The sequence below is a fragment of the Pteronotus mesoamericanus genome, unplaced genomic scaffold (assembly GCF_021234165.1).
Source record: "Pteronotus mesoamericanus isolate MK-2021 breed Mesoamerican mustached bat unplaced genomic scaffold, CSHL_Meso_final contig_657, whole genome shotgun sequence".
NCBI lineage: Eukaryota > Metazoa > Chordata > Mammalia > Chiroptera > Mormoopidae > Pteronotus > Pteronotus mesoamericanus.
In genome coordinates, this window is record NW_026555229.1 from 21,345,419 (window position 1) to 21,354,060 (window position 8,642).

The following is an 8,642-nucleotide window of genomic DNA, read 5'->3' on the forward strand; positions in this document are numbered from 1 at the left end:
TGGAGGACTTCTCCATTTCAGCCGCGCCTGCTGGGGCACAAACAAGTCAGAGAGAATCATACAGAGGAAAGGGGGTGCCTGGGTGCCTGGCTTTGGGGTTCAATCTCTGCCAGAAAATGTGGCCCCCACACCAGCAGCACCAGGACCACGTCAGACACCTCACACTTTGCCCAGTTCACAAACCCTCTAATGCCTCCGCCTGGCACAGCTAAATTCCTGGATCCCCAGTCACGGGGCTTTGCAATCATTCTTAGGCTCCTGCAACAGCCAGGGACTGTGGACTTGAGAGATGAATTTGAAATATCAGCGCTTTTAAGTCGACTAAAAATCTGCAAAGGAGGATGGTTAGGCTGGGAGCAGGCAGAGAAAAAATGTTTTCTCTCCCCACAGCACTAATACTCTCTTCCCTAGAGCGAACCTTTATTATCAGCTTAGGAAGCAAAAGTTAATGAAAACTTAGAAGGACTGAAATGATTCTCCTCTCCACTAGAGTGAGTATCATATGAAAAACCACTTGACTTTAAGTTATTAAGCAATTAAATCCAATGTGCAGTATTCCCCGGTGTGACATAACTCTTCAGACCCTGAAATAATTTTTTACTTTCATCATCCTGGGAAAAACATGATTCTTATAAATTCATTAATAGAATCTTGTGGTTATAAAATGTATTATTGCTCCGATGATACTTCTTTGTAGATATTGTAAGAGAGAGAGAGAGAGAGAATGCACGCAAAACTGGAAACCCACTTAGTTTCCGGCAGGGGTGGACCACCACTGACTAGCTGCGTGACCTTGAGCAAGCCACATGACCTCTCTGAGCTCTGGTTTCCTCACCGGTAAAACAAGGATAAGAGAGCCTCCCTTACAACTTTGTAAAAGTACTAAAGTAGTGCATGTAAAGAGTTTGCATAATGTCTACACATAGTTAGCATCCTCTAAAGGGTAGATAACATTAACAATACGAGCATCATCAACAACTATTCCTATTATGACTTTCCATGGTCAGCGAATACCAAGAACACTTGAAACGGAGTCAGAAACGGGAGACCCTATCGCATTACTTTTCCTTGGCGTCCTCCTTACCCAAGAGCGAAGGACGCGCCCCCAACGCCTTACACACAGCCTCAAACAGTCCTTGCGGTCCCCAGAGATGGTAGAATTAACTAACCCTGCATTAAAGCCTCCTCGTTCTGGCTGAAGGGCCGAACAATCAGAACTCACCAAAACAAAATGCCCTCTCCTTGGACCAAAAGGCCTCCGTTTCGTCAAAACATGTTGACCAACAAATAGCCAGGCAGTGTTTCCTCCAATGTCTTCCACACAATGTTCTACATGTTGTGATAAGTGTCCTGTGCTTAAATTACTGGGAGAAAGGGAGAAATGGACAAAATTACAGACTTCTTCACAAGAGGACTTTTCAGGGCCTTTAAAATGCTCCTACGCCCTGTGAATGCACAGGGGAGGACTGTAATACACAGAATTTCCAAGACAGAGCCAGCCGCGGGATTCCTCGCTGCGGTCTCACAGAAGCAGCGTGAGAAATGCTGGTCAGCGAAGGCTGAGACAGGGTCGGGGCAGCTCTGAGGAGCACAGAGGCACGGGGGCTGCGGAGCAGGCCGCCCCGGAGCCGGGCGGCGGCTCGGGCCCCGCTGCCCCCTCACCCCTGAGAGATCCAAGCTCTGTTTCCAACTTGTCAAGCACCCTTGACCTCTCCTCTCTGGGTACAAACAATTCTTCCAAACCAAAGAGACAAAAGGTCAAGCTCCCCGACTTGGCAACCCCATCACTAAGCCAAGAAAACATCGTTTCACACGCAGAAGACAAGGCTCCGGCCCGGATCCTGGTGGGAAGCGAGTTCCCACTCTCTGCCTCTCTGGCTGTAGAAGGCCTAATTAATTTTTTTTTTTTTAAAGAAAACATGGTCTTTGAAGCTCCAAGACAAGAATGTACAATATCTGAACCCAACAGAATGGGCAAAACATTCCTAAACAAGAACAAAGGTTTCTCATTACAAGCAAAGTAAATAAATAAACCGCTGGGTAGATGGAGAAGCTGACAGTGTCCACAGCGCGTCTCTGGGACGCGGTCAGAGCGTTTGTCCCCTGGGCAGGCTGCTCCCCCCGCTCCATGGCCCACTGCTTAAACACAAAAAGGGGAGCAGAGAACTGAGGAGACAACCCCAGGTGACTTAGGGGCCTTAAAAAAACACCATTCAGTGTCCTGTGATTTGCAATTTATTTGTTCGTTCTTCACCAGATCCCTTCGGAAGACCTGCTGTGTACTGGGCGCTGCTGAAGATGCCAACCCAGGCCTGGGGACCTCAAGCCAGTACACGCTGGAGGCGGGTGATATAATAAAAATTAACATTTGGTCTTTGTTTCTTGCACACAACTTTTAAAAACCCTTGCAATGCCCTGAGAGATTGTTATCTATAATAAGTGCCTTTCCATACACCTCAGTTTATGCTAATGAGGTGGCCCTGCGTGGGCCCCCAGAGAGCTCCAGGATGGGGCTGGTGGCTGGAAGACCAGGCCTTGATCAGACACTTAGAACTTTCAGCCCCGCCTCTCTAAGCTCCAAAGGGAGAAGAGAAACTGCCGGCTGAGTTAATCATCAATAGCCAATGATTTAATCCATCGTGCCTACATAATGCAACCTCCATAAAAAAGCACTCAGAGAGCTGGCGAGTCGGCGAACATGGAGGTGCAGGGAGGGCGCCCCCAGGGAGGGCGCGGGAGCGGCGGCCCTCCCTGCCCACCTGACCCTGTGCCCCTCTTCCATCGGGCGGCTCCCGACACGTGTCCTTTATAACGGACTGGTCGCAGGAAGTAAGGTGCTCTCCTGAGTCCTGTGCATAGTCCTAGCAAATTATCAATCCTGAGGATCACATCGGGGGGACCTCTGAATGTGCTGCCCAGTTAGACAGAAGTGTGGGGACAGCCAGGAAGACCTAGGTTAGGAAGGGACATCTGAATGACGACAAAGAAGCCAACTACAGAAGTCAAGAGCCCGTGAAGGACAGAATCTGGAGATGGAAGCCCTTGAGGACCACAGCGAGGGCAGAACCCGGGGCTGTGGGGCAGGTGGGGCAGGAGGCCCAGGTGGGAGGGGAGGCAGGGACCAGACTCCGCAGGGTCTGGGTGGCCAGAGTCAGGGCTGGGATTTGTCCAAGGGCAAAAAGGGATGTGCGCTGTGTATTCCTCCAAAGGGCTTTTACAATGTGTGCAACTATGAACCAATATGCCCAGTGAAGAAAAATCAGACTAACGGGACAGCGCTGAAGGGAGGGTGGGTTGCTACACTGACCCAGAGCTTCCCCTCAGCCACAGCCCAGCCCAGGGCAGTCCCTCAGGACCCAACCCTTGGGTTGTTCTGTCTTGGAACACGAGCCACACTCGCCCCTTGCACTTCACCTGTCTGGAATGTCCACGTGCTGGTGCCAGCAGCCTCGGATTAGACAGGACTCCTGGCGCTCCCACTCAGGGGTTAAACCCAAGAACTCAGGTATACGTTTCAGGGAGCTCGCCTCCCGGGCTGGGCTCACGGCTGTGCCCTGCAGATGCAGACTCTAAGTGTGGGAACCCGGCACCGCTGGGAGAGATCGGATAACTGGTCCCAAAATAGAAAGCGTTCAATTCCCTGGCCCTGGCTAAGATGCCCCCCATTAACCTATGTACCCCAAGCATCATTAGCAAGCCATTTATAACAAAATCGTAATTGAGAGACCCAGAAATACCGCTGTAGATTAAGTAATTGAATGCCCTCTTGGTGTAAGATCGATAAAGGGCATCCAATTTCACCCTAGGAAAAACTTATTAAATTATTGTAGCTATAAGCTGATACAGCAGGAGAAAGATGTATGAAACTTCAAAAGAAACCTGGATGGATTTAAATAAATAGCTTCATTTAGGTAGAACATTTACATCTGCCCTCTGGGAGTAGCGAGGAAAATAGCGCTAATAACATTATTTTACTTTAATGTTTTAAAGGAAAAAAAATTGATGGTTCTTAATTAACCTTTACTAAAACACAAAGCCTTCTTCTGATTAGTCTGTCTAACTGCCGACATTTCTCTTTGGGCTATGTATATGGAAATACATTCTTTCCAAGGACTATTAATCAACAAGTGGGGGAAGGAACATTTTCCACATTTAGCTCAAAGATACTGTGAGATCGTCCCAGAGACTGAGAAAACTAACAGGACTGAGGCGTTCTGTACAAAAAAAATTGATCATCCGTTTCCATCTTATACCTGGAGTTCACTGCTTCTGATCACAAGGTAGCCAATGAACAGAATGAAGCTCCAGCCCCTCATGAGCACTCACTGGCCTACGGCGTGGTGGGAAGAAGACAGTTAGCCGTCACACGGACGAGGACGCGAAGGCCGTGTCCGCTTCGAGACCTTAGACAGCTCACATACGTGATCTGGGCCTCTCTATTCTCCAAAGCAGTCCTCCGCGGTAACCGATCCCATGCAGCCCCGGGGCTTGGGTGCTGGAGCCAGAGACCTGGCTTTGACCTTGAGCAGGTTGTCCAACCTCTCCCCTCCCGTTTCCTTGGATGTCAACTGGGCATAATCATAGGACCTATGTCACAGCACTGCCGTGAGCATCAATTGAACCAAGTCATGTGAAGTGCTTGGAAGAGGGTAAGTGCTAACTACGAGTTAGTTGTTATTATATATACGTGGTCGTAGACCTCAGTTAAGTATTTGGTAAGTAGAGGTTTGATACTATCTCCTGTCGATCCTGTCCTTGGTTTCAATGTGTGATCCCTCCCTGTGTCCCAACCCTAACTGCAGGGGTGACTTGGCAGCTCCTCCAGCTAAAGGGGTGGAACCCACTCCTCCGCCCGTTGGTTGGAGCTTGGAGACTCGCTTTGGCCCACAGAATGCGGCAGGAGCGACAACAGGCCGGCACCAAGCAGGGCCTGAAGGCGTGTGTGGCCCGCCCTCTGCACCTTTGCCATCAAGAAGGGAAGAACGTGGCGGCGCGGCCAGCAGGGGAAGGAGAGACATGCGGAGCAGGGCCCCCGGCGGAGCAGGGCCAGAGCAGCCCATCCTGTGGACACATGAGAAATAAGAAGTGGTTGTTTCACGCCACTGAGTCCAGGGCGTTCTCTTACGTGACAAAAGCTGATGACGTGCTCCTCCACAGGGAGCAAACAATGGATGTCACTAAGTTAAACTGCTATAATTCTACATGTGAGGGTTCCGAAAGGTGTGTTTATATGAGTAAAGTGAGTTATGAGCAATGCATCCAAAGACCCAGTGAATCAGCTGAATCAACGCTTTGCCTTCGAGAACCTCTTGGCTAACGTTAGAAACAGATACGCCAAAATAATGCTCAAAACCCAGAAGGCAGCTGTTCCCAGATCAAGACATAACTGTCCAAATGTCACACACAGGTGATTTCCTGGCAAAATGCACGTGATGACAACCACAGCTGTTCTGTTTTAGTTGCCTGGACTACTGACCCCATTCTCCCCACTTCCTAATGAGCCCTTGCTCCTTCCTGTCGAGAGCTTCTATGATTTCTTCCTCGCTTCCTCTCCTGGAGCAGGCATTTCCGGCGGCCTCATCCTTACAGCTTCCTTGCCACGCTTCACCTTTCCTGATGATGGATACACTGTGTCCACGCTTTGTCTAAAACAGATTCCTCAAACCATGCAACCAGCAGCAACTTCCGGGATGGCCCGAAATGTGCGTCATACAAACTCAGTTATTTTAAAAGCTATTTTCAAAGCATACTTGACTCTACATGCTTAAGTTCATCATCCACGTTATATTTGTTAGCAACTACCTTACATGCTTTACAGCGTGGAAAGCATACTCTAAACCCTTCCTTATCTTATTCCATAAAAAATTAGCATTTTCCCTGAGATCAAGTCTCCACAACAGGCAGCTTCCTAGGGAACCAGCTTTATCTCAGGCCACGGACTCACTCATTCTGTGACTTTATTTCCTCATCTGTAAAATGGGAATGAAACCATCTCTGTCCTCCAGTGGATGTGAAGAGAAAATGAGACAATGTATCCAAAAGGCTTAGCCCAGCAGCTGGCTCAGAGCAAGGCCCAGCTAATGATAGGCATTCTTTGTATTAGCATATTATGTGCTGCCTGCATGTACGTAAGCCTGGGCACAGGGGTCCACTTTTCCTCTGTGCCACTAATCTGAAGCGATGAAGGAGAAGAGGCAGGTGGCGGCTACAGGCAGGCACACGGGCGGGCAGTTGGAGTCAGGCTTCGCTGGAAGAACAGAGAGTAAAAAGCAGAGTGGACCAGGGTCATCGGACACCTCCTAGACCGCAGCAGGGCACCCTGGAGCACCTGGGACAGATATGGGTGCAAGGCAGGAAGAGCTTGGCCCCTTCAGAATGAATGTCCGTCCAGAACCTGTTTCAGCGCTTCATGGGGTCGGTCAGGTTTCCAGAAAGGAGTCTGTTCCCAGCGGCCTGAAGGCGCCTCCTCTGGGAGCAGAGGCACCACAGGAGAAACCCAGAGGGGGTCCCTGGGGACTCCTACGGCCGAGTCCTTCTCACCGAAAGATCTGGAACCCCTCAAAAGCAAGGTGGTGGACACAGCCCAGCCAACACCCGGGCAGCCCACTGAATCAGACCTGCAGGCGCCTGCTCGCTGAGCTCTGCATGCACTTTACAGCTGAGGAAACTGGGCCCAGTGTGGTTCCGTACCGCCCCCAGGGTGCCGGGCCCAGGATAAAGGCCTGGCTGCTGACTTCAGGCTCCCCCTCCTCCCACCTCCTCAACAAGGGAGCCCACCCTAACCTGCACCCTGTCACCAGCTTGCACGTGGCCCCTCCGGCAGTTCATTCTAGCACCTTCCCATCCCTTCACCTCTCTCCCCAAAGAACAGAGTTGCAGCCTCACCCCGGGATACAGGGCAGGGAGCCCCAGGAAGACCAGTGGAGGCAAATGGGCAAGGAGAGGGAGGTGCCCCCTTCAGTTGCCTCGTTGGCCGGGGCACTGAGTCTTAGACCGTCTCCCCGTGGGCGCGCACCCTCCAGCTGTGCAGTCCGGCATGCGACAGGGACAGAGCCAAGGCAGGGCCCAGGTTCGCAGAGGCTGGCCCGGTGCTGAGCATGGGGCAGGGAGAAAGGGGAAGAGGGCTCGCACTCAGGGTCATGGGGGGTAGGCAAAAGTCGGTCTATCAGTGTCATACAGATAGATACTATGATACTTAATAAAAATCATGCAGGAATAAACTCTGTGTTTCACATACTCACAACAGTAAACCTACTTTTGGCCACCCCTGTATATCCCATTTCCAGAACAGCCCCCCAGCCCAGCAGCCCCTGAGAAGGCGCAGAACCCGGGAAGAACCAGCGCTGCTTCATGGAGCTAAGCGGGCCCCTCGTCACAGCTGCGCCTCCGGCCTCCACCGCTCCCACGCTGGGAGCGGGCGGCCGGGCGGGGGGTCTTCTCAGTGGTCTCAGGGGTGGGTTGTCCACGGCAGCTCCCTGCACCGCTGCCGCCCTGTCTCTCTGAAATGCACCAGCGATCAGGGACAGGGTGGACAGGCGCCTGTGACTCTGTTCACGCCACCGTTGTCACCCAGTGAATTCAACGTGCACAAAAGACTCCACAGGTCCTGACACGACCAACAGTTCTCCTGACCTGAAACCCCTGGGGGCGAACCGCCTCTGAACACTCCTTTTATTGTTTCCAGGAGTCATTCAAACAAGTAACTCAACGGAGGCCGGATTCTCCGCTCAGGCTCGGCCGCGCACTGACGGCCGCTTTCCAGGGAGGGGGAAGCTACCCCATCCAGACGAGACCCCCGGTTCGCAGGGAAACACGCCCACCGCCAGGGCTCCTGGCAAGGACGCCGCAACAGCCGGACACTGTAAAGCATTTCAAGGATGCAACACTCAGTCTGTTTTAAGACATTTGAGATTAAAAATTAAATATCGTCCTTTGAGCAGACTGGGGAGTACACGTCACAGACATGGACCCCGCTGAGGGTGTTTAGGCAGGGGGAGCAGAAGGAACAAGGGGTTGTCCGGCACCTGCCACAGACAGAGCAACGTGAGGGGCGCCTTCTCAGTTGGATGGTAGCCCTGTGAGGTCAGCACTGAGATCGCTGAGCTCTATGTGGGAAACTGAGGCACAGCAGGATTACTACCCTGCACAGAGCCCCACCACCGGCCAGGGGCGGGGCCGGCCAGGCTGCCGGGCGGCCCGGCTGCCGGCCGCAAACTTCCTCCTGCACCTCCAGGTGAGACGGAGCCCCAGGGAGAAAGCTTAACAGCCGCCAGGTCAGCTACCAGCCAGGCCCCAGCCGCCGCCAGCTCTTCCTGGAGGCGTGGCAGGAGGTTGCGACCCGGCCAGGGCGAGGCCAGGGATACTCAACCCTCGATACAAACCCACGGAGGCCCCAGGACTCCCACTTGGGCTTGTACACCCCTGCGCCCCGCCCGGCGTGGCGGCCGCTGCAGAGTTTCGAAGCCAACGAGGGAAGGAGCCAACTGCCAGCAGGTCCCCAGAAGAGGGTTTGTGCCACTGAGTGACACCATGACAAAAGGGACACCAGGCTGGGGTTCACGTGGCTTGTCCTGTCGATGCACCGTGAGGGTCTAAGAAGAAAGCACGGTGAGTGTTCCTGTGTTACAGACGGGGAAACTGAC